This window comes from Scylla paramamosain, chromosome 21, assembly GCF_035594125.1.
Source record: "Scylla paramamosain isolate STU-SP2022 chromosome 21, ASM3559412v1, whole genome shotgun sequence".
NCBI lineage: Eukaryota > Metazoa > Arthropoda > Malacostraca > Decapoda > Portunidae > Scylla > Scylla paramamosain.
In genome coordinates this window covers 9,128,267-9,155,766 of record NC_087171.1, presented here as the reverse complement: position 1 = coordinate 9,155,766, position 27,500 = coordinate 9,128,267, and the positions used below count along the sequence as shown (strand labels likewise).

Here is a 27,500-nt window from a genome sequence, read left to right as displayed (position 1 = left end):
GACAAACTCTCTCTCTCTCTCTCTCTCTCTCTCTCTCTCTCTCTCTCTCTCTCTCTCTCTCTCTCTCTGTGTGGTTGTTAGCTAGTTGTGTGAACGAGTGAATGAGCGAGACGTGTATGAGTGAACGAGCTAGGCTTCAGTCATAAGTGTTAAGTTGAAGTGCGCGGCCTGGCGCCGGGAGATCACCTACCTCCAGCCTTCTGTTCACACCTTCTGTGAATAAACACCTGCACTGTTACCTGCGTTTCCTGTGCCCCTGCTGGTCAAGAGTCGAACATGGCGCAGTGAGTAGGATCAGGACAAGGCTGCAGTGGGTACGGCGCAGAATGGAGAAGCAGTTGGAGGCGCTGGCTGCCCTGCTAGCGCGACAGTCGGAGCAGAGTCAGGCTCGCGAGGAGCGTTTAACCCAGCTGCTGGAGAGAGTGGGGACACAAGCTCCCAGTCGCACCACGGCGAGCAATGAAGGCGAAACCACAGCCCGCAGCACGTCTACCCAGGGCGCGAGGTTCCCGACGTCCGCCACCATCATTCCTCACTTAACGGCGTCAGCATCTTTACGTGAGTTCGACACGTGGCGCCATAAGTTTGAAGGATACGTAACCCTCGCCAGGATAGACTGTCTCTCCCTGGCTGAGCAGAGGGCGGCACTCGCTGCTGTCCTAGACGACGAGTGGACCCGTACACTTCGCTACGGGATAAGCTTACCGAGAGACGCGGAGTTAAGAACCATCCTCGATGCAATGTGTGAGTACCTGCGAAGCCAGCGCAACATCATCATGGATAGAAGAGACTTCTACTCCCGCGTGCAAGAAACGCAAGAAGGTTTTGACGACTTTTTATGTGCTGTAAAGGAAATCGCCAATTTCTGTGACTTTTGCGACCAGTGCATAAACCATCAGCTGCGTGACAGAATTGTCGTTGGGACACGAGACGAAGTGGCTCTGAAACGCATGCTGGAAAACAAGAAACTCACCCTTGAAAACGCCATAGATATTTGCAGAGCATCAGAGAGCGCTAACCAGTGTAGTGCAGTACTAAGGGGCGGCTCTCACTCTTCGAGCCATGGTGTGAACGCTGTCTCGAACTACAGGAAGGGCAGTTTCGGGGGCTCAAGCCCCACGGGCTGTTATCGTTGTGGCAAAGATTGTCGCAGTGACAAAAGGGGATGCCAGGCAATAGATAAAGTGTGTCGTAACTGCGGGAAAAGAGGGCATTTTGCGAGTGTATGTCAGCAGACAGTGAGGAAACGACGAGGAGCTTCGAGGAGTTCCTCAACCGTCTCTCCTCATCGCGGTGCAGGCCCGAGGCGGGGAGCCAGTGCCAGTGTATACCAGCTCTTATCAGGCGTATACACAAAGACGGTGACGGCACGACCTGCGCCCCAGGTGCTCATTACCGCCACACATCCCGCTGGAAGAGACAAGATTACGTGGACTCCTGACTCTGGGGCCGAAACGACCGTTATTGGCCTCGACACGGCAACACTCCTTGGAATCCCGCCCTCCAGCTTGGCGCCCGCTGATGGTGATGGACTTTATGCTGCCGGTAATCACCCCCTCACCTGTGTAGGAACTTTCTCGTCGCACTTGCAACTGGGCGACAGGGAAGCTGAGACTGTTGTGAGCGTGGTGAAGGAGGTGAAGGGGGCGCTGCTTAGCTGGTACGATTCCATCGCTCTCGGAATCCTCCCCGAAGATTTTCCGGCTCAAATCCGACCGCTACGCAGGGAAGAACAGCACACCGGCAACAGCTCCATCAAGTACCCGACCGCCTCGCAGCCACCTCTATCTACGCCCACAGAAGTGATCAGCTGGCCTCATTCCTACGACCCAACGCCACAGCAGCGTGCGGGGCACGCTGCTGCTGTGATCAAGGCCTTTCCCAGCGTCTTCGAAGCAAAGGAAGGTTTACGTGCTCCAGTACAGGACCCAGTGGAGGAAGAGGATGCTGCTACTTCTGGTGACCTCGACCCTCTCCACTCAGCGGTCATCTCAGCGTTATCTGCCACCAATGAGGACGGCGTCCGCTTAGCACCACTCCAGGATCAGACTGTGGAAATGGTACGTGCCGCAGCAGCAAGAGACGGGGAGTACTGCTTGCTCAAGAACGTCATCATCGAGGGCTTCCCTGATCATTGCCACGACCTCGATCACCGCTTGCGTACGTACTGGCCGGTGCGCAGTCTGCTGGCCGTAGACGACGACCTGGTGGTTTACGGGCCGAGGCTTCTTATTCCTCACAGCCTCCGCCGAGAAACACTAGAGCGACTCCATGACAGTCATCGGGGGATGGAGCGCACCAAGCGACGGGCCCGACAAACGGTGTACTGGCCTGGTATGGACAGAGACGTTGAGAACGTCGTTTCTGGATGCTCACTATGCCGTCCACTCCTACCAAGCCAAGCCAACGAACCTCTCTGGCAGGACACGGACACACCCAGCAGGGTGTTTGAGTCAGTTTCTGCAGACTACTTCCACGCAGCAGGCCGTACATACCTCGTGTATGTAGATCGCTTGTCTGGGTGGCCTCACGTGTCTGCATGCTCACGTCCAGCATCGGCTGATCAGCTCGTTCGTGTCCTTCGGGGTGTGTTCGCCGACACGGGCGTGCCTGTTCTCCTGAGGACTGACGGTGGACCGCAGTTCACTTCTTCATCGGTACGGCGCTTCCTGGCTCGATGGGGGGTGGAGCATCGTGTATCTTCACCTCATTATCCACGCTCCAATGGTCACGCCGAGGCAGCGGTCAAGTCCGTGAAGAAGCTGATCCTCACGACCACACAGCAGGGACACCTGGACGAGGATGCGTTCGCTCGCGGGTTGCTGGAACTGCGCAACACTCCGAGGGCGGAAGGGCGATCACCAGCACAAGTCCTCTTCGGTCATCCTATGAGGTCCTGTGTCCCGGCTCATCATCGCTCATACGCTCAGCAGTGGCAGCGCGCTGCTGATGAGTGCGACGCCAAGGCAGAGCGACTGAGGAAGAAAGCGAAACTTCGCCACGACGCGTCCGCCCGTACTCTTCCTCTCCTGCACCTCGGTGGCCACGTCGACGTTCAAGATCACACGACAGGCCTCTGGGATCGCCTGGGTGTCATCGTGGCTGTTGGGCGAAGGAGAGACTACCTCATCAAGATGGGCAGCGGTCGCGTGATGTGGCGTAATAGAAGACACCTACGCCCACACAGACCTCTTGCTCCCCTTCCTGTCGAGCAGCACACCGCTCATGGCGGTGCAGCGCTTCAGCATCAGGGTCACGAGGAACACCACCATCCCGGCAGCCCGGAGCATCAGGGTAACGGGGTACACCGTGGCCGAGAGCAACCAGAGCGTCGAAGCAGCCGACAGCGTAGGGAGCCGAGACGACTGCAGGTGCGGTGGCACCGTAGCACCTACGATTAGTCGTACGTGTTCATTGTACGCTGTGTTTGTTTTGTGTATATGTACCGTGTTTTCTGTACTTCAATCATTGTAACTTTGTTTCATGTGTTACGGTAGCCATAACAAAGATAAGGAATCTTCCTTATGTCTCGGGGGAGGTGTGTGGTTGTTAGCTAGTTGTGTGAACGAGTGAATGAGCGAGACGTGTATGAGTGAACGAGCTAGGCTTCAGTCATAAGTGTTAAGTTGAAGTGCGCGGCCTGGCGCCGGGAGATCACCTACCTCCAGCCTTCTGTTCACACCTTCTGTGAATAAACACCTGCACTGTTACCTGCGTTTCCTGTGCCCCTGCTGGTCAAGAGTCGAACACTCTCTCTCTCTTAAAACAAACACGCAGACTAATGCTACTTGAGCCTCTCTTCTCGTTCCACTGGGCTAAGAGCCAAACATTAAACTGATTCTGTCTCCATATACTAGACTGCATAATTGTTTTTGCAATTATAATATTAGAGGTTTGGGGACAAAAGTGCAGAGGAGAGACTGAGGTGCTCGGGGCAAGTCAAGAGAAGAGATGAGGAATATGTGGGAAAGAAGATGCTGAAGACAGATCCACCCGGCAGGAGAATGGGAGTAAGATCTAAGAGAACGTTTATGGAGAAGGTGAAAGAAGACGTGTTTGTAATGAGCGTGAATGAGGAAGGCATAGAAAACAAAGTGTTAGAGATGGACGATCCACTGAGGCAACCTCTAGTGGAAGCAGCCCAAAAGTTAGTTTACAACTAAAGCACTCATCTGACAATTAGAATTTTTACTGGAACATGACTCGTGTTTAGGAAAAAAAAAAAAAATGAAGCAGCCAGAATTTGTTACCTCTAAACCTTAACTTTATCATGAGTGCTAAGGATATTTTTGTGCCCGTATATTTGATGTCCTTTATATAGAAACATTAAACGTTCTTTAAAAAAAAAACTACACAGATTAGACAAAAAAGATATACAAATATTGAACTAAAACTTAGCAAAAATATTACTACTGCGAAAAACTTTTACATTCCTTAATTTCTTCCTCAACCACAGGCCAGCAAAGAGAGAGAGAGAGAGAGAGAGAGAGAGAGAGAGAGAGAGAGAGAGAGAGAGAGAGAGAGAGAGAGAGAGAGAGAGAGAGAGAGAGGATATTTTTCCTTTTGAAGCCGGCAGTAAAAGGGAATTACCTCGAGATGCTGTGAAGCCTAAACCTTTACTTTAAATGTAAATAAGGCAATAGAACAAACGGGCACCACACTGCTCTCTCTCTCTCTCTCTCTCTCTCTCTCTCTCTCTCTCTCTCTCTACGTTTGTGGGTGTGTGTGGGTGTGGAGGAGAGAGAGAGAGAGAGAGAGAGAGAGAGAGAGAGAGAGAGAGAGAGAGAGAGAGAGAGAGAGAGAGAGAGAGAGAGAGAGAGAGAGAGAGAGAGAGAGAGAGAGAAGCCGCCCGAAGCCCTAGGGTGTCAAAACACCTACAAGTGTTCATACATATTGTTGTCGTTTGTCATTAGGCAAGGAAAAAAACAAACAAACAGGAAAACTAAACACAGAAAAAGTGAAAAAAAAACAAGAGATCATTCTATTACTTAATCTGATTAGAACAAAAAAAAAAAAAAACATGTGGAATAGAATGATTGAGAACTCTTGCGATATCGTCATCACCATTCTTGTTATCATTATCATCATTGTGAGATATGGTAGGTACGTACGTTTATAATGTAGGCAATGTGAATTAATTAATGGTTAATCTGTAGGGTTTGCTTTTCTTCTTCTTCTTCTTCCTTTTCTTCCTCTTCTGTTTTCTTCCTTTTCTTTTGCTTATTCTACTACTACTACTTCTTTTCTTCATCTTTCTCCTCGTTAACTAAGAATTTGCATAATACATGTAGCACAAACAGCCAGGTATCCCAGAAAAGTTTTTTGGCTGGAGTAAAAGTCAATTTGCCACACGCTTGAAAAAGAAAACGTGATATTTCAGCGAACCAGCGAGTGAGAGCATCGCGACGTGGCAGCGTTCCCGTGCTCGCGTGTCCTTAGGTGACGAAATTACCATGCTAGATTGGATATGATGGGATGTAGGGTGTATATAGTGTCAAACTCTTCTCCCTTACTCCCCCTCTCCACTGCGGGGCTGGACACGCAAGCACGGCGGGCAATGGAGGCAAATGTATTCACCTGGCCAGCGTTATGGAGTGTGCATGTCGCAGGTGGTGCCGCTGGTGTCCATGTTCCAGCCAATATTGAACTGCGCGTACCATGGATTATGTATTTTATGAGATGCACGGGTGGCTTTCTCTCTCTCTCTCTCTCTCTCTCTCTCTCTCTCTCTCTCTCTCTCTCTCTCTCTCTCTCTCTCTCTTGTGTGTGTTTATAATGCATTATTCTTATTTCACTGTTTATTAATTTAACAATGAGAGAGAAAGCGTCGACATTACCTCCGCCATTATAGCCTCCATCACCACCACCACCACTACTACTACTACTACTACTACTACTACTACTACTACTACTACTACCTCTACCATCACATCCTGTGTTCAGTAACACGTGGTTCCTTTTCTTGAATGGGAAGTTTGTGAGCATTTCTTCCTCCACTTCACCTCACCCCACCCGACCCCACCCCACCCGTCTCTCTCTCTCTCTCTCTCTCTCTCTCTCTGGGGCTGCTACGCACTTCTGGTCGACCTACAGCGACACGTTAATTACAGGGAAGCAAAATCTCAAGGCCTCCCCTGACGTCGGCCGACTCACGTTTCAGGAGCAAGAAAACACGTCCCGCGCCCCGCTCATAATTGTTTGTTTTGTTTCCCTCAGTAAGTCAAAGATTTTCATTAAACGCCGTATTTGTTCGGTCGTGTCTGCTTGTATGGCGTGGTACACTCTCTCTCTCTCTCTCTCTCTCTCTCTCTCTCTCTCTCTCTCTCTCTCTCTCTGTGTGTGTGTGTGGGGGGGGGGAACAGCAAGCAAGCAAGCGCATACACACACACACACACACACACACACACACACACACACACACACACACACACACACACACACAGAGACACACACACACACAGACACACACACACACACACGCATACAGGTCCACACAACAACAAGTATGAATACATAACCTGATCCCTAACACACACACACACTCAAAGTAACAACACATCCAACGCGGTTTTTTCATGAGAGGTCTGCACTCCCAGAGAGAGAGAGAGAGAGAGAGAGAGAGAGAGAGAGAGAGAGAGAGAGAGAGAGAGAGAGAGAGAGAGAGAGAGAGAGAGATGGTAAGAAGACACTATACTGCTCACTAACTCGCTGTTCACCTCATTACCCTTGATTAACCTGCTGCGTAGTTGCCCCCCAGCATCCTGAACCCTTGCGCTGCTTCAGGGCCGCTTATTTGCATGAATCTGGACCTTCTTTTCATCCACGTGAGTCTCAAGGATCTAGTTCTTAAGTTATTTTCAAGTGTTGTGTTCATTTAATCATGTTCTTTGATTAAAGGTCTAAATTTAGAGATGCTAGTCATTATTATTATTATTATTATTATTATTATTATTATTATTATTATTATTATTATTAAATTCCATTTTCACACAATGCAAAGTCATCTTAACCACAGGAAATACAATGAGTCTCTATCATAAAGGTAATAAAAGCATAATATCAATTATAAACACATCCCTTTCATTCCATGGTATTCGTAATGTATATCATTTATATTTAAATGTAGTGGAAAAACTGTCAGTAATTTCCCGCCTCTGCGTATATTATCTTAATTTACCAAGAAGAATTTTCGATCCCTATTCTGAAACGCTTCGTTCTCTCATATAGATTATTTTCAAGTACCACAGTGACAACTGATCAGGTTCTGGTGTGGTACTTTTTTTGTCACATGGATGATGTAGTGTCCTTCTTAAATTATCATTAGAATATCCTAACAACACTCCTGAAAAACTCGAGTAACATCTGCCACTTGTTAAAAAGAAACAAGCACCAAAATTATTGAGAACACAGTCCCCTGACAGACCCAACACAAGGTTGACTTATCGGTCCTGTGTGGGTCACGTGCTGCTCCCAAGAGTCGTCATGAGGGGCCGCGTGGTTCTCCCAGTTCGCCAAGGTGAGGTGGGCGGTCCCGGAAGGATAAACAACATGAGACGCGTCGGCCGGCTGCTGCTCATTTCTTCATGCCTAGCCATCCTTCAGTGTGCGGTCCGCTGCTTACTTCCTGTCGTGCCGCGCTCAGTTCTCTAGTGTCACGATAACCACAGAGGAGCTGCCTGGTGTCAGGCTTCCACTTTGACCAAAATACGAGCACGAGTGAGCTGGAAATGTTAACAGCGAGTACACGGCGATCAATGTTGTCCACCACACCGCAGCTTATTACTTTGGTCCACTGGAGGTGTCTGTTAATGCTGTGAATGTTGTGGCTCCTCCTTAAACTTGATAACATGTTGTGTGCATGTTTAGTGTATGATTTTGAAAGACACCATTGGTAGTAACAGGAGTAATAAAGTAATTCATTTGCTTATGTAACTAGTTTTATTTCATATCAGTTCTTCGTTCTTTTTTTCTTCTTTTTAGAGAACAGCACAGTGAGCGGAGTTTTTTTCTTTGACTAGGCCAGTCTTCCTGCCTTATAAAAATAAATGTCGAGTGTCGAAGTGTCGAACTGTTATTAGCAGTCGGAGGAAGGAATTTTTTGTCCAAAATAAACAGGATAACCTCTCCAGGTGAGTCCTATTCAGTCAGCCGTCGCTCAATGCAAAGTACATAATTTATACCGTCTTGGTTATGCGCCTCTCTCTCTCTCTCTCGTGGGAACCTATGAGCTTATCTACTTCCGTGTCTTATCCTTCCCTTACCTTTCCCCCTCACATGCTTTGACTGCTCGAGTCAATTCATCTTCCCAAAAGGAGTGTTTTACAGAGAATGTGTTCTGTTCCCTGCTGCGTGTTACTGTGACTCCCAACTGCTGCAACTCCCGACGTAAAAGTTAAGCGCATTTGTCTTCCATTGCGGCGCAGCTCATCATGTCTCTATAGTTGGAACAAGTTGTCACCGGAGCCGCGGAAGGAATCACACGGGACGAAGTAGACCACATTCGCTATTCTTAACTCACACGTTTCACTTTCCCACCAGGAGGCTCGGTCTCAATTTTCAGACCGCGACCCACCCCAAGGCTTCGCTTACTAACCCTACGTCACATATTGAGACAGATGGAGGCCGAGGGGCACGTGTTCCTGATGAAATTGGCAGAAGCATCTGGTACAAACACCTGTAGTTGCAATTATACAGTGTGACCCATGACTATATAATATATGAGTATAGTGGAGGGCAGAGAAGGAGGGAGGCAGGAACCGAGGGAAGGAGGTGGTGAAAGTCTGCTGTTGGTGTTATTGAAAACACTTCCCTTTCTTTCTTTTTCTAATCAGAAGCGACGAAAATGCAATTAAAAGGTATAATGGAATTCTCTCTCTGTTTCTATCTGTCTGTGTCTTTCTCTGGATCATATTTTGAAACATTTTTGGCCCGCATTCTCACTAGTTTTAAGTGTTTTTACGGTTCTAATGACAGATTAAGAAGATTTCTATATTATTAGCAGGAGAAACACTCTTGAGAATCCGGCTGATCATCTCTGTGGCTTTTGAAAATAGTCTTGGTGTGAGAATATGGGTTTCTCTCTCTCTCTCTCTCTCTCTCTCTCTCTCTCTCTCTCTCTCTCTCTCTCTCTCTCTCTCTCTCTCTCTCTCTCACCGGATCACGCGACTATGCGGTTCTGAATCAATCAATAATTGTCCCAAGAATGATTAGGTTTTCATTGTTAGGTTACCTTTCTCATCTTTCTTCTATTTATAACCTCTCTCTCTCTCTCTCTCTCTCTCTCTCTCTCTCTCTCTCTCTCTCTCTCTCTGACACACACACACACGCACGCACGTTTACACGAAATTACAAACATAATAAAGAAAATAAAACCGATTAGTTATCCTCTTCACAACCACAACAACAACAACAACATCACCTCGGCCATGATCCACTCCCATTCCCCCACGACACCCACACACCACTCCCACACTCCCCTACCCATTAACACCCACACCCACCAGTATACTCATAATACACTCCCGCCCTTTCCTTGCCCCCCTTTCCCTCACCGCTCCACCTTCACGTGTTCCCCTTTCTTCTCTCCCCCACCTCCTCCTCTACGACTCCCTCACTCACTCGTTGCTACTTTTTATTATAATTCTTACTGGTTTTATGGAGTGTTCGTCTGTGTAGTAAATATCAGTTTTTTTTTATTCTTTATTAATGTTTGTTGAAAGAATAACCGGTGTGAAATAAATTGCGGGTTGTTGTTGTTGTTGTTGTTGTTGATGAAGCTTCTTCTTCTTCTTCTTTTTCTTCTTCTTTTCTTTTCCTCCTCCTTTTTTCTATTTTTTTCCTTTTTTTCTCCTTCTTCTTTTTCTTCTACTTCTTCTTCTTTTCTTCTTCTTCTTCTTCTTCTTCTTCTGCTTGTTTCTTCTGCTTCTTCTTCTTTTCATTCCTTCTCACTACACATTCCTATCCTTCTTCCATCCTCTTTTCTCCTCCTCCCTTCTCTTCTCTTCATCTTTCCCTTTCCCCATTCTCTATCTGCCTTCCGGCTCCTCCCAACCTTTACATCTTTACGAGCATTTTCCTTCTCTCCTCTCCTCCTCTCCCTTTTTCGTTCTTCACCTCCACCTACGCAAGAGGGAAGAATTTATCCCTACCACTTATTTGTCAATCTGGTTGTGTAGAGACGCAAAATAAGATCACTCGAACACACTGAGAGAGAGAGAGAGAGAGAGAGAGAGAGAGAGAGAGAGAGAGAGAGAGAGAGAGAGAGAGAGAGAGAGAGAGAGAGAGAGAGAGAGAGTCTGTCTTTTATTAGAAAATTATTAAACTGTGTGGAGGCGAAGACTGATTTCTTTCTTCGTCTCTCTTCTATTCCTTTCATCTCTCCTAGATCTCATTCTTGTTCTCTTCTTGTTTTTGTTTCTTCTATTTCCCCCTCTCGTTATTCTACTGATTCCTCTTCTCACCTCTTTTTTCTTAGCATCGTCTTTCGCTTGGTTCTCTGATTTTTATTCCTTTCTCTCTTCCTCCTGCTGGTTTTTCCTCTCTCCTTTTTCTCCTTTTTCACAATCTGCGTCTCTCTCGTCCTCTTGCTGGTTTCTCGATTTCCTTTCCTTCATTACACCTTCGTTTTCTTTCTCGTGTCCTTCTAATTCCCTCTCTCCCATGTCCCTCTTTTGTTTTCGTCCTCCTCCAGATTTTCACGTCTTCCTTTTCTTCCTCTCACATTTTATATAGTCCCCTCTCTCACCCTTCCCATTCCCTCTCTTCTAATTCTCACTCTAATACTCCTCCAGCCTCCCCGCCCCCCTTTCCTTCGTCGCATCTCGTAACTTCGTCCATTATTACTCTCTGATCCATCACGCGTCTTGTTTTGTCGCCTGCAGTGCTATCTTTAGTCGCCTCGTATTGATTTATACCAAGGATATCTGTACTGTGTTTTCTTTTTGCTTCCCTGCCGAGACCGTCCGACCTGTCAAATGCCTTTTTCCTTAGTAAGGCTCGAGGGTAATGCGTGTGTGGAAGGGTGATAGAGTACGGGGCTATAATTTCACCTAGTAGCCGTAATAGGCGTTTTGGGTGAGGGTGATTGATGGTGAGAGGGGCAGCGGTGGAAAAGGGTGATGGGTGCTCTTAATCAGTCGGTTGTAGTAATAATAATAATAATGATGTAATGGTAAGGGTGATGGTGGTCGTGGTAGTGGTGGTGATGAGGATTATAATAGTAGTAGTAGTAGTAGTAGTAGTAGTAGTAGTAGTAGTAGTAGTAGGTAGTAGTAGATAATAGTAGTAGTTGAAGTAGTTGTAGTAGAAATAGTAGTAGTAATAGTAGCAGTAGTAGCAGCAGTAACACTATCTCATCTTTTCATCTTTTTCTCTGTCTGTCCAGCCTTCCTTTCCCATCCTTATCTTGCTACTTTGTTACTGTGATCCCGAAACTTTAATCTCAGCTCATGATGTGTTCTCCTCACTTCCATTTCAATCACACTCAAGACACCTCCAACTTCGATCTGTTCTCTGATGCTGTATAGGAAGGGCAACTGTGTGATTCCCTGTGAAGACTCGCTCGACAAATAAAGATCTGCTTCATCCTGTGTTTTCTCCTCACCACAGTTCCCTGATGTGACTGATGCTGATTAACACAGATAACAAGGGTCCTCACCGTTCTGTTCTCTAGTTAACGGTGTTCTTTTTCTGTCTCTCTATGAAGATAACACTAGTGGTCTGCCTAGCAACGTCCGGCCTGGCCTATGCAGATCTGCGGTATTTTCGTAAAGCAGCAAGAGAGAGAAGGCACAATGTCAGGGTCGCGGCGTAGGCAGGTTTATACGTGTACTACCTTGACCTTTCGATAAGAGGAAAAAGTCAATTCCAAATATAGCACACTGTGGCTTCCTTCGCATTACTGAGGCTGATGTAGTATTGACACCACCACGCGCTTACACACACACACACACACACACACACACACACACACACACACACACACACACACACACACACACACACACACAGAAAAAAAGAATATTATTACAGGGATAAAGAAAGGCTGGGCATTTGAGAGAACACATGAACAAGCAGAGGAATGGGAGATGTTAGAAATATATATAAAGTACAGAATCCCCATAGAAATATAGACACCTGAAGTAGACTATGAGAAAATATGGTATCGATGCATCAAAGGCAGAAGAATTGTTCAAATGACATAAAACAGTACAGCTTCCTTTAGATATTTAAATACCTGGCCTAGAGTAGATGAGGTGGCAGAGGTGAAGAGTGTACATCAACTATAGGAGAACTGGACAAATACATAGAGAAACAGGACCAGACGATTTTAGCTCATGCCCTATGTATCAACTAGGTAGACAAACACACACACACACACACACACACACACACACACACACACGCCTTGAACATTATGAGCATGGAAGCTAACCCTGCGAGGCTCAACAGTCAGCGAGAGGAGTCCTGCTGACGAAGGCACGGTAGGAAGTAAAGAACAAAAGTAAAAATGAGGTATAATTCTCAATGAAGAACAAGAACAGAAAGAAACACAAGAAGAAAAAAAAATGTTGTGGAAATAATACGATGTGTCCTGGAAAAAAATACCCAGGAATTATTTGCAGAAAATTGAAAAAAAAATGTAAGATGAAATATAAAAGATGCACCACAGGAAAAAAAAAAAAAAAGGTATATATAAATGTCGAACAAAAAATGTGGTAAAAATATGTGCCGGCGACGCAGTATGATGAAAAAAAAAAAAAAAAAAAAAAAAAAAAAAAAAAAAATATATATATATATATATATATATATATATATATATATATATATATATATATATATATATATATATATATATATATATATATATATATATATATATATATATATATATATATATATATATATATATATATATATATATATATATATATATATATATATGAACGGCGGAAAAAAATAACAAAAAGAAAAAAGAGAAAAAACCTAAACTAGTAAGTTAAATAAAAGAAAAATACGAATGAAGTTACACGACAAACACACTCACACACACACACACACACACACACACACACACACACACACACACACACACAACACAAGGATAATGAAAAAATATTAAAGTAAAAAAAAAGAGAATGAGAAGAAAAATAAAGAGACCAAGAAATCCAAAGAAAAGCAGAAATTATTATGACGAACAAAATATTTCACCAAGCTAAAAAAAAAAAAAGAAAAAAAATTGGTGAGGATTTGACGTGATAAAAAAAAAAGAGCGACATGGATTATTTTCGTACACACACACACACACACACACACACACACACACACACACACACACACACACACACACACACACAGAGAGAGAGAGAGAGAGAGAGAGAGAGAGAGAGAGAGAGAGAGAGAGAGAGAGAGAGAGAGAGAGAGAGAGAGAGAGAGAGAGAGAGAGAGAGAGAGAGAGAGAGAGAGAGAGAGAGAGAGAGAGAGAGAGAGAGAGAGAGAGAGAGAGAGAGAGAGAGAGAGAGAGAGAGAGAGAGAGAAAAGGGTCAGTGCATTATGATTAAAGTATGAGAAAAAAATACGCTAATGATTCAAACTAATGATGATAGTTAGAAAAATTAATATGGGATTTAAAGAAAAGAAATCATCTTATTTCACTGAAATCAATACAGCCGATATAAGAAAGAAAAAATAAAACCATTATAATCAAATGACGAGGCAGATATGTCAAAGAAAAAGGGAAGAACATGAAAAGGAAGAACAAGAAAAGAACAAGAAAAAGACAAGAACAAGAACAAGAAATGAAGAATAAGAACTATAAGAACAAGACAAAGAAGATGAAGAAGAAGAAATACAACAACAACAGCAACAACAAGAAAATAAAACTCCAACCACTAACACTAACACACACAGACACACACACACACACACATACACACAGACACACACACACACACACACACACACACACACACAGACAAAAATAATCTCGAAAAAAACATCATTCCTTTCCAAGCCAGAAAACAAAAACAAAAAGTCAATCCTTACTCAACGCCCCCACCAAAAAAAAAAAAAAAAGAAAAAAATAACATTCAGGATACTTTACTAAAAAAATGTATATACACAAATAGAAATAGAAATAACAATAGGGAGAGAGAGAGAGAGAGAGAGAGAGAGAGAGAGAGAGAGAGAGAGAGAGAGAGAGAGAGAGAGAGAGAGAGAGAGAGAGAGAGAGAGAGAGAGAGAGAGAGAGATGGGGGGAAGGAGGCTGGTATGCTCCTTGGTAGAGGTAACGGTGGTGGTGGTGGTGGTGGTAGTTGGCTGTGGTGAAAGCTGTCTGCGTTACAATCTGATGTACTCATGTGGTGACCAGTAAATTTAGCTTCGTTTTGAGACATCTGGGAGGGTGCATGACCTTGTGTGTGTGTGTGTGTGTGTGTGTGTGTGTGTGTGTGTGACCGACATCATTAAAATTTGTCTATTCATTCGTGGTTTGTTAATGCCTCGGTTGCGGAAAAACAGTGATAATGAACGAAGGTTATTTTTGTTTAAGCTTGTTGCAGAAAATCATGAAGTGTTGGGGAAGAATAGGAAAAGTCTGTTGTGTGTGTGTGTGTGTGTTTGTTTGTGCACGCGCGTGTGATATTCTAGAGGATAAGCAACTGTTAATGTGTCGCACCATGGGGGAAACTGCACTGAGGCGGCATCAGTTCGTACGTGGGGACTTTAGGGATATATCATCAAGTTTTGGTGTAGACTGACAGGCACAGACAGACGAGGCGCGTGGGGAGGCGGCCTTCACCAGCATTCTTCACTCATCTCTGCCAGCTGTTTAACTTTAAGGAAAGCAATAATAAAGGATCGAGAGAATTTCACTTGTATTCATCACTTGAAGGTTGTTACGAGGGAGAAAGAATAGGAAAAGTCTGTGTAGCCTATTTGTATAGCTGATGTGTGAAGAAGAAGAAGAAGAAGAAGAAGAAGAAGAAGAAGAAGAAGAAGAAGAAGAAGAAGAAGAAGAAGAAGAAGAAGAAGAAGAAGAAGAAGAAGAAGAAGAAGAAGAAGAAGAAGAAGAAGAAGAAGAAGAAGAAGAAGAAGAAGAAGAAGAAGAAGAAGAAGAAGAAGAAGAAGAAGAAGAAGAAGAAGAAGAAGAAGAAGAAGAAGAAGAAGAAGAAGAAGAAGAAGAAGAAGAAGAAGAAGAAGAAGAAGAAGAAGAAGAAGAAGAAGAAGAAGAAGAAGAAGAAGAAGAAGAAGAAGAAGAAGAAGAAGAAGAAGAAGAAGAAGAAGAAGAAGAAGAAGAAGAAGAAGAAGAAGAAGAAGAAGAAGAAGAAGAAGAAGAAGAAGAAGAAGAAGAAGAAGAAGAAGAAGAAGAAGAAGAAGAAGAAGAAGAAGAAGAAGAAGAAGAAGAAGAAGAAGAAGAAGAAGAAGAAGAAGAAGAAGAAGAAGAAGAAGAAGAAGAAGAAGAAGAAGAAGAAGAAGAAGAAGAAGAAGAAGAAGAAGAAGAAAATGATTTGGTAAGAGAGAGATAGATAGATAGATAGATAGAGAGAGAGAGAGAGAGAGAGAGAGAGAGAGAGAGAGAGAGAGAGAGAGAGAGAGAGAGAGAAAGGAAAAAAAAATCATTAAAATTATCTGTTACATAATTATAAGTCAATGGAAACTCCTCCTCCCATTCTCTCTCTCTCTCTCTCTCTCTCTCTCTCTCTCTCTCTCTCTCTCTCTCTCTCTCTCTCTCTCTCTCTCTCTCTGTGTGTGTCGGAATCACTCTCCGTCAACTTAATTTTACTCCTCAACCTTTTCCAGCTTTTCTTTTCTCAATCGATAACTCAATTCTTTACTCTCAGGTTCGTTCCCACTTGCACGACAGCGGCCTCGGAAGCTCGCGTGTCATCCGTAGTGTCCTGCTGGCGAATCACTCACTGACTAATATTGATCCCCGGCTGTCTGTTGGAGGATACTGTAAGCGTGCGTGTCTGCTTGGGTGCATCATTAAGAGTAGCGGTGGCGTGTGTGCGGGGAGCGGCGATGAGCTGGGATAGGAGTAGGATCGTATGAGTTGATGGGTGTAGAGGAGGTAGTGAAGTACGTGAGTGTTCTGAGGTTAGAAGTATAGATAGACAGGTAGGTAGGTAGGTAGGTAGGTAGGTAACAGAGAAGGTAAGTAGACAAGCAGACAGATAAGTAGGTAGAGATATATGTAGACAAGCAAACAGGTAGAATGGATATCGACAGCCAGTCAGACAGAAAGATAGGTAGAGAGATGGGTAGACAGGTACGCAGGTAAGAGAGATATACAGACAGACAGACAGATAGGTAGAGAGGTGAGTAGGCAGACAGACAGACAGGAAGGCATATGTTGGTAAACAGCCAGTTAGACGGATAGACGGACAGACAAGTAGACAGACAGATACAAAGACAGGTAGAACACAAACAGGGTGACACAGACAGGCATACATGAAAGATACATAGACAAACAGACGGAAAAATGAACAGAACAGACAAATAGGAGAGAGGAACAGACCAAATAAAATAAACAGAGTAAGCTCCGAGGAAGGTTTCACATGGACAGTAAGAGCAAAATCCTAGCAACTTTTCCCCTTTACTCTCAGTGTTTAGCGATGCAGAGTGAACCGTGGGACTACAACAATAGCTCGCCACTTGCTGTGAGTTACACGCGCTACCTAGGTCCACCTTACGTCGTAATTCAGTACAGTCTTTTTCGTTACCTTCCGAACCAAAACGCTCCCCATGTTGGTAAGCGCCTGATCAAATAAGAAGGTTCAGTAGGTTTTGTTGGTTAATTAGCAAACGAAAAAGGGTGACTGGAACTGGCTTATTTTATCAGTTTTTTTCGACACCACTACAAGATTATGACGTTTTTTTTTTTTCATAATTTAGGGATTAAGTTATTTCTAGTTTCTCATCCACTGCTATTGTATCTTCACTATCTGTCCTGTATTCTGACTAACAGCTGGTGTAGTTTATGAAACTTGGGAATTGTTGCCTGTAATAATGGACTGATTAAGTTGACAATCCTCCGACTCAGCCTGAAGTTGTACTCTAGTATCTGAGAATGTTATATATACCGCCTCATGTAAAATAGTACAATTAATTATTTATCTGTTATTTCTTTCCAATTTCACAAAGCGTATATTTATTTATTTTTAAAGTTTTTGCAAGATTCACCAGTAAACCACCCTTACCATCATCATCATCATCATCATCATCATCATCAGTCCGTCTATTTCCACTGAAGGCATGACAGAGGCTTTCACCAATATTCTTCACCCCTCTCTGCCAGCTGCTTCACTTTGAGGATAGCAGTAATAAAGGGATGAAGGTGATTTCACTTGTGCTCATCACTTGAAGGTTGTTACGAGGGAGTAAGAATAGGAAAAGTCTGTGTAGCACATTTGTATAGCTGATGTGCGGTGAAGAAGAAGAAGAAGACGAAGAAGAAGAAGAAGAAGAAGATGATGATGATGATGAATGATGATGATGAAAAAAGACAAGAAAAACGAAGAAATTATTAGGCCAGACTATCTCACACACACACACACACACACACACACACACACACACACACACAGAGAGAGAGAGAGAGAGAGAGAGAGAGAGAGAGAGAGAGAGAGAGAGAGAGAGAGAGAGAGAGAGAGAGAGAGAGAGAGAGAGAGAGAGAGAGAGAGAGAGAGAGAGAGAGAGAGAGAGAGAGAGAGAGAGTAGAGAAGAGATGTCAGATGGGCTGCTGAATATGAAATCATTATACTGCAACGTCTTAATTGTGTTTTTATTTTGTGTATTGCCTTTTATTTCATTGATTGTTTGCCAGATTTTCTTTGTGTTGCTTCTGAAATTACTAAATATTTGACGATAATAGTTGGATTTGGCAAACCGTATACTCGTAACTTGAGTTAGATTGTTCCTATATTGTTTCAATATCATGTGTGAAATTTGACTAAGTTTATACATCTTAAAAAGTTTACATTTATATTTAACTGAATGAAGTATTCCGGTAGTTAGCCATGCGTTTTGGAGTTTTTTTTTTCTGTTACATATTTGGTTTTTACTGGAAAGCATTTGTTATAGAGTTCATAATCAATATTAAAGAATAGGTTAAAATTATCATTTCTGTCTACTAGATTACATATTTCATCCCAATTTATCCTTCGTAGTTCACTGGTAAATAAACTTTGGTTATTTGTGCTAAAGTCTCTAAAGACAATCTTATGTTTGGTATTTGGCACAGACTGCTGAATAATATTTATAAATATAGGGAGATGATCAGTCATACAATAATGGAAAATACCTGATAATGATGGAGGTGTGAAATTAGTCCGGATATGGTCTAGTAATGATGGTTGACCAAGGTCAAGGCTGTCAGGAGATCTTGTTGGTTGAGATATATGAGGAAAGTAATTTAGAGTTTGCATTGTGTTGATGAATAAGTTGGTAGGAAGATGAGTGGAATGTTCAAGTAAATTAATGTTAAAATCCCCAATGAGAATTGTTTTCTTATATTTTAAAGTTTCAGCAACTAGTAAGTTATTGATAATGTCTGTGAATTCATTACCAGCTTTATGTTTACTATTGGGCCTGTAAATTACTGAGGTAATATAACTGGTGCTTCTTAGGATTAGCTTTGTTGTACTTATTTCAATATTTTTATTTGTAAAGGAGAACTGATTTAGAACTACTACATTTATCATATTTTTGGTGTAGATAGTAATCTCTCCATGCTCTCTAACAGTTCTGATTAAGTGAAATGGAGTATAACCTTCTATGGAATAAAGATGTTTAGTATGTTCTTGTAACCATGTTTCTGTAAGGGCAATAACATCAGGTAGTCTGTGTAAACAATTAATCAATGATTTTAGAGAATCAGAGAGAGAGAGAGAGAGAGAGAGAGAGAGAGAGAGAGAGAGAGAGAGAGAGAGAGAGAGAGAGAGAGAGAGAGAGAGAGAGAGAGAGAGAGAGAGAGAGTGTTCACTGGAATAAGTTACATAAGAAGGAATGCAAATTACCCACCGATCCTTCTTTACTCAGATTACGTAACATTCAAATAGACACTAAATTTGCAAGACGGAGAAACATGAATGAAGTAAGAGTGTCTCTGCGCAAGTCTCTCCTCTCTTCTCTCTCCTTCTATCTCCCATCTTGCCGCAAGAACAAACGTCAGAAACTTTTACCTCTTTCAATAGGATAATAAATAAAAGCGGATTCTAATTTGCATGAAGTAACAGAAGCATCACATCTGCATAATGATGGTGAGGAGGAAGAGGAGGAGGAGGAGGAGGAGGAGGAGGAGGAGGAGGAAGAGGAGGAGGGCGTAGTGGTGGTGGTGCTGGTGATGCAGGAGTCAACAGCAAATAATGACTCTCCCTTTTTTGCAACACTCTATCATTTACGTTCCTCAAGTCCTTCCAATAACAATGTCTTCTAAATCATCCTAATATTCCAGCGCAGATAAGCGGCAACGTGGCCTGTCGACATCACGGCACAATATCCTATCATTTCTGCGAGAGAACATTATTATTTCAGTGTGTTCACCTACTTAATGCAATCTGCTTATCAAAATGTCGTGTCTACCTCCACTTTGCAGCGGATTATTTTCATGCCTTCGCCTTTATGATATAGAGCAGTTTGTCCTGATACCTCGTGTGTGCCTTCATATTGCAGAGTATCCATATTCTAATACGTCCTCTTTCAAAATAACAGAGTCATTTTTCCCCTCTAGTATTTGGTGTCTATCGTTACATTGCGGCATAACTCTTTTGTAACGTGCTCATTTTCGTAATCCAATCTGTTTATTAAATTGATTCATGTCTTCCTCAGTTTTTAGGCTTAAGCTTATTTTGGTGCGTTAGCCTTTATAATATAGCCCAGTTTATCCTGGCCCCTTGTGTTTACCTTAAGCAAGATAACCTTATTTTTATGCATCCCTCTTCGTAAGGCTGTTTATCATAATGTTTGATGCCCGTCCTTACTTTGCAACAGATATAAATATTTAACTGCATTGTCCCTTATAATGCATTCTGTTTGTCTCAATGTGTCGTGTTCGTCTCCACTTTTATGAATGATTTTTTTTCTTTTATCGCGTCTGTCTCCGCATTACAATATATTTATCCTAATGACTTGCTGTCCCTTTAATTTGCAACATAACTTTTAGTGCCTCCCCCTTCACAATATGATCTGTTTATCCTAATGATGTCTCGGTCTAAGTCACCTTTGCATTATAACTTTATTCGTTTTATTCATATTCGCAATATAACCTGTTTATCATAATGTCTCGTGTCTAGCTTCCCTTTGCACCATAACTTAACTTTACCTTTTTCATTTACCAGTCTCAAAGTCATGTCTACCTTTACTTTCTGGCAGAACCATACATTACTACATCCGTCCATATGATGTACTCTGTTGACCAAAATGTCTCGTGTCAACCTCCACTTTGCGACAGAGCTCATCTTTACTGTGTCCATCTTCGCAGTACGATCTGTTTATCCTAAAGTCTCGCGTCTGCCTCCACCAAGTCACGTTTGTCCTTCACGGTGGCCTCAGTAACCCTGACAGGGACTCCCCGACCGTCTCAATGATGATATCTACAAGTGCACGAGTCCTCATAAAATAAATAAAACGAGAAGCGTGACGTCAAACTACACCATATTCATTACTTAATTCCAGCCTTACATTTTGTATTCAAAGTAAGGCAGTCACTCTTGTATATTGTAACTGGAACTGTATAACACACATGAGCACAAAGGTACATAATAATTCAAAGTTTTATGTACGAAATGTAACGATAGCATATGTTTAATATTATATTATCTATGACGGCAAGACTTACCATCAACCTGACACGGAAAGAAAACTGTGCCACGTTGGGAAATGTTTACTGTTTGCTGTCAAGGGCTTAGGTGTAACATTAACTCTGGCGCCACTGCTTGCCCCATTTACTCTCTGGTTACGACTGAATGAGGTTAAAATAGAGAAAATAAGAGTAAGAAAACAGTTAAAACATATATACATGTAATTCCCCCTTTGGATCACCATGGAAACACTGAGAAAGCAATCTGACGGCGGGATGAGTTGGCTGAGAGAGGTCGGCGCCAGGGACTGAACCAATGACGGGACACTCAAGGCAAACACGAGACAGACACTGAGACACGTTACCAGTGATCACCAAGGGCCGGGTTGACTTTAATCGGCCTTCAGTCTTCTTTCACTAAATGTATAAAAAAATAAAGTAAGGAAAATAAAGGCAAATAGTGTTACCTTGGAAGTGTTGGTGATGATACAGGTTTGTCTTGTCTTATTTCGCCCTGACAGTATTGCCAGCACTCCATTCCTGTAGACCAAAGGAAAGAAGAGGAGTCAGTTACGAATAGCACAGGACTTATGTGTACTCTCATCCCTTGTTCTGTCCACCTCAACAAAGCAAGAGTTAATTAATCAGCATCTTCACTTTTTCATCCTTTTCACGGGTAAACTCTGGCGCTCTTTGCTTGACTGTTTTCACCTTCGTATGACTTTGGTTATTCTAGGAGAGGAGGATCAAGACACTAAGTGATGTACACATAGAAGGTACTTTCTATAGTGCTTAAATCCTCCCTGGAAATAAAATAAATGGGGAGAAATGAGAGGTGAAAAGAAGCTAAAGAAAAAAAAAAGAAAAAAAAGTAACGTAGGATGAAAAAAAAGTGGCACAGTCTAAAAGAAATCGGTCAACTTGATTGGAACTCCTTTCTACTCATCTTCTTGGGGAAGATGCAGTTAAGTGGATTTTTTTTTCTCTCTTTTATACCCCTGGGATGGTCTCCTTTACATTACAAAAAAAAGAAAGACATAAAAAAAAGAAAAAAGGAAAGGCGAGAGGACACTGAACTCCTCACACTTATGAAGATCTACTCCTCTCTGCCCTTATCAACAGACGTAACACATAACGTATATACATTCAGTCTTATCAGTGGGTAAACTTGGAAAGGTATAATTAAAATATCATCTGATAACGTCATAAATACTGCTTTTTTAACGGGCTGTGGGTGCGTGGAGGGTTTCATCACGCGTCACTCCGCCACTGTCACTCATCCGGAAGGGTTTGTTTGCATGTATGGATTTTGAACTTAACTTTTTCATTGTATATATATATATATATATATATATATATATATATATATATATATATATATATATATATATATATATATATATATATATATATATATATATATTTTTTTTTTTTTTTCTTTTACATCCTCTCTCATACTCGAAGACACAATTCTTATACCATTGTTTCCTAAATAGTTATGTATCCAGAAAAAGACAAAAAAAAAAAAAACAACAACTTCCTATTCTGTAATACTTCAAGTGGATAAAACACAGGATGAAGCAGATTTTCATTTTTCTACCATTCGACAAAACAGTCTTCTTCATTCTCTCTGAAGAAGACTGTTCGTCCAAACGTTGGATGAATAAGTATCTCGTGGGTCATCCTGTGTTTTCTCAGCACCACAATCCACTCACTTGTCTGGCCAATACAACACCGCTAGGAATGCTGACATAGGGCAATCGTAACAGGAAATGGCTTAAATTTCCTACCACCATCACAGTATTTCGGGCACCATGAGGCTAGTTCCATAATATATCATGCTTGAAGAGTGTTAACGGATGCTTGATAATTAAAAATGGTTGGTTATCATGACACCAAGAACATATTCCGTGTACCTTTGTCATCTTTGTGTAATCCTTCAATAGTCTTCTTTCACCAGTAAGCTTTAAAAAAAGATTACACAAATTATGGATGAGGAGGATAGATGGAAGTAGGTAAGTATGTTTTTTATAGGGATTGTCACATGTAGGCATAATGGCTTCCTGCAATTTCCCTTATTATTAATGTTCTTATGTTCTTCTGCTCAAAAAAGTTAAATCCTATAGGTAACTTTCAGACACCTTAAAATCCTGTAAATTTAGTCATAACAGAATAAATAGATATGCAGCTGTCACGTAAAAGTAACTTCACGTGATTTTTATCCAACCTGATTATGAAAATGGTATCATAAACTTAATGGAGGCTCATTATGACATGCAGAATGTAATGGAATTCATACTGTGGTGCTGGAAGAGTCAAGGGGCCGTACTGGGGTGGTTGATAACTGTTAGTGGCTGGCTGTCATGACATAGCCAAGAACAATTCCGTTACAGAATATCCTTCAACATTTAACTGTAAAACGCTTTCCTTATATTACTTTCTTGTTGCCTCATTTTCACCCACAAGAGGCTAATAGAGGAAAAATCAAACTCAAAGTCACACATAAACACACACACACACACACACACACACACACACACACACACACACACACACACACACATACACACACACACACACACATATACACAAAAAAAGTAAATAAATAAAAACATAAATAAATAAATAAACACTGGAAACATTCTTCTAGATTATCAACGCCTTTTTTCATATAACAACAGGGAAAACTGTCAAGAAATTCAAGTTTATACCCATAACACAATATTACAAAAAAAAAAAAAAAAAAAAAGAAAAGAAAAAAATGCGCCTTCTTTTTCCCCTCTCTCTTCTTTTTTCATCCAAGAGGAAACAATCGCCAAGAAAGTTTCAGGGAAGGCAATTTGGAAAGGAATTCGCAAGTAACATCACTGAATCACCTGGGGCCATGATGTATTTACCCGCCAGTCACTGAGGTGCACGTAAAGCTGAGAGTGGTGGTGGTGAAGAAGAAGAAGAAGAAGAAGAAGAAGAAGAAGAAGAAGAAGAAGAAGAAGAAGAAGAAGAAGAAGAAGAAAAAGAAGAATAAAAAGAAGAAGAAGAAGAAGAAGAAGAAGAAGAAGAAGAAGAAGAAGAAGAAGAAGAAGAAGAAGAAGAAGACGAAGACGAAGACGAAGACGAAGAAGAAGAAGAAGAAGAAGAACAACAACAACAACAACAACAACAACAACAACAAGACGAAGATGAGGAAGAAAAGATTACTAAGAAAAATAACGAAGGAAAGAAGAAAAGAACAACAACAACAACAACAACAACAAAACAACAACAAGAGCAAGAAAGAAAAATACAAGAACATAAAAAAATAAAACAGGAAAAGTTGTTACCTTCATGTATCATAAGTCTGATACTCCCTCGCCTTGAGTGATGAATATTTATGACTGTGACTCCCGAAGGACGTCACGGTGTTTTTTTTATTTTTTATCAGACTGACAGCAAGACAATGGCAGTAGTATATGTTCTATTTATACATTAAAAGAATATCCTTGACTTTGTGCTTTCATTTACATACATACACCCAGAGACTCTTTTGGAAATCATTTTTTTCCACTGCTCGTCTGTCTCACAAACCTATAAGTAGATGACCAGAGGTAGTAATAACAACTACTATAACATACACATGCACGCTGTTTCTTGTAGGAGGTTATAAAGTGGCTTTACCTTTATCTTGCAGTCGACGCGGGGACTCAGGCACGGCAGCATTACTGTCTTCGCCACGTGCCTCGATATCCCGCACGCCTGGCCTCGTCTGCTGGCGCTATCTTGTGAGCTAATAATTGGACAACTTTGGTTCGTGGCGCGCTCAATGGCTTCATGCTGTCCCGGGACCATTTCATACTCAGTGTTGTTGTAGCCACGTTGTCGCACTGCTCATTATCATCCTGCAGCCCAGTGAGGAAGAAACAGTCATGTGTGTTGGGATAGAATGCGTAGTCCTTGTAGTGTCAGAGTAATGTTTGTCAAGAGTAGTGGATGATCTGTGTTATCCTGGCTAGGTAACATTGTTCACCATTACTCTGTAGTTTCGGGTGTTTGTGTGTAGAGAAAGCAATCAAGTGAGTTGTGATATTGCATGTATTTCCTGGAGTGTAGCAGAATATTTTCACATATATTTATTTTAATAGTTCTTTATGAACCAAACACTATCGAAAATAAATTTCTGCATCACACACACACACACACACACACACACACACACACACACACACACACACGCAAAGATATTATTATCATTATCATTACCATAAATATATAATACAAGACCTTAAACAATACAAAAGGGACACTCCTTAAACTTCAAACTGATCCTAAACAGACCCTGCTACGAGGCATTTCCACGCGGCACGTATGCACGGGAAATGACGAACGTGTGGATACTCCCTTTGGTGGCCACACCCACGACAGGTCACGAAAATACACGAAAATACTCCTTTTCTGAGGAGAGAGAGAGAGAGAGAGAGAGAGAGAGAGAGAGAGAGAGAGAGAGAGAGAGAGAGAGAGAGAGAGAGTGTGTGTGTGTGTGTGTGTGTGTGTGTGTGTGTGTGTGTGTGTGTGTGTGTGTGTGTGTGTGTCCGAGGCTCTCACAAGGTCTGCAGCTAAGTACATAATTTGAAATTCATGTTAGGTAACGAAGCAAAACAGCGCGTGACCGGACATCGCGGAGATCCAAGAGAGAGAGAGAGAGAGAGAGAGAGAGAGAGAGAGAGAGAGAGAGAGAGAGAGAGAGAGAGAGAGAGAGAGAGACTGTAGCAAGCGCATTCCTCGACTCATCTTCCTTAGCAGCTCATTCACTGTCCTTCTTCATCTGACAGAAGCTTGGTAAACACACACACACATACACAAACACACACACACACACACACACACACACACACACACACACACACACACACACACACACACACACACACACAAAGCACGAGGGTGGAAGGCACGGATAAAAACAAAAAACAACATATGTAAGAGGTTAGCAACAACAAAGACACAACACAACAACTGCATTAACAAGATAAATTTAAGGGCATGGGAGGAGAAGGACGAGGCGGAGAACTAGTCGTAGGAGGAGGAGGAGGAGGAAGAGTGATGGAGATGATGGTGGTATGGGGGAACAATCACAAGTATAGTGTTGGAATCTCTTGCAAGTCACTAAGGCGATCACATCTCAGTGGAAGCCATGACCCTAGGCTTCCTTCTTCGCCCCTTCTCTTCCCTCCCACTGTCTGTGTCTCTCTGAACTACGTCGCAGTGCTGGCAACAGTTCACCCGTAGAGAGAGAGAGAGAGAGAGAGAGAGAGAGAGAGAGAGAGAGAGAGAGAGAGAGAGAGAGAATGAGTAAGCGTTAAAGGCGTTCTTAGTCCCAGCCACAAGTTACTAGTCATACAGTTATAGCCTTTCTACCCTACACAAGCAAGCACTGAGGTCATCGTTCTGTTCCTCTTGAGCCTCGCACAGCTCTCTTCCCGCCCGCCAGCCACAAAGAGAAGGGTCTTTGTCCTACACCCAGCACCACGCAGGCGGAGGTCTTTGTCCCATCAGCCATCCCACGCACGGCTAGGTCTTTGTCCCATCTGGTACTGCACAAAAAGAGATGGTTGTCCTCTCTTCTGTGCAACGCAGGATATTTTTATCTTCCTCAACGTAGAAAAATTCCTATTCTGTATTTCTCCCACGTTGAATCTTTGTCCCACTTTCTGTCCAGTCCTCCTTCCACTTAGTAACAGATCCTTATCCAGTCTTTCTCCCGCGTAGAGTCTCTGTCCCGTCTCCCACTCCTCAAGCAGGAAGAGGTCTTTTCCGTCTACTCTTCCTCTCACACAGGAAGGGATGTTTTCCACTCTCTCCTGCCTGCAGAGAGAGAGAGAGGTCTTTACCCCGACTCTTCCCACCCCGGCAGGAAGAGATCTCTGTTCCACCTCTCATCCCAAGCAGGAAGACGCTCTTTAACCCTTCTTCCTTCCATTTCCATGCAGGCCAAAGTCCTTATCCTTTCTTTCTTTCTTCCACTCGTGCATTGCTCCGTATTTCCGCTTTGTTCTCTCAGAGGGACTGTTTTTCAAACGCCACAGAGGTTATTAGTTTGGTTCTCGTGTGTGTGTGTGTGTGTGTGTGTGTGTGTGTGTGTGTGTGTGTGTGTGTGTGTGTGTGTGTGTGTGTGTGTGTGTTTTCATATTGATGGTGCAGAAGTATTTGTTAATCTGTCTCTAGAATCATGAAAATATCCTGGAAAACTATGGCAACTTTCAGTAAACAACTAATACATGTCAAAAGCAGTCGAGATAAAACGCAGAAACTTTTTAAAACACAGACCTTTATCCCTTCTTTCACTCCCTGTGTGCATGCATCCTTTATGCATATCGTAACTGTATTAGCACGTATTAATGTCTGTTGTTTAATTTATTGTGCTGTCTTGTTACTTTTTGTTCTTGTTATAATTACAGTTTTTATTCAGTATATATGTACTCAGTACATATGTTGTTTATTTATTTATTTATTTATTTATCTATTTATTAACATTTTTACGTGTGAAGGTGACTATCACACAATAGCCAAGAGTGCAAAGTGAGAAAAGAAAAATCCCACTCAACTTGCCTTCCCAAGAAAAGTTAATCATAAAAAAAAAACAATCAAAAAGAATCAAAAGAGTTGGATATTTTTTTTTATGGGGGGAGGGGGTGTTAAGCCGCCAATGGTATTGTTTTTCATTATCAAG

At 42.3% G+C, this 27,500-nt stretch overlaps 1 long non-coding RNA gene across 3 annotated transcripts in view; it reads right to left on the bottom strand.

The window, feature by feature from the left end:
• LOC135110957 (uncharacterized) overlaps positions 1-27,500 on the bottom strand; it is a 283,116-nt gene that overhangs the window by 67,671 nt on the left and 187,945 nt on the right. For all 3 annotated transcript variants that reach the window (XR_010273508.1, XR_010273509.1, XR_010273507.1), the window contains 2 exons: positions 24,452-24,672; positions 21,265-21,337 (listed from right to left, as the gene is read on the bottom strand). This is a non-coding gene — a long non-coding RNA (uncharacterized LOC135110957). The remainder of the gene's footprint in view (positions 1-21,264; positions 21,338-24,451; positions 24,673-27,500) is intronic.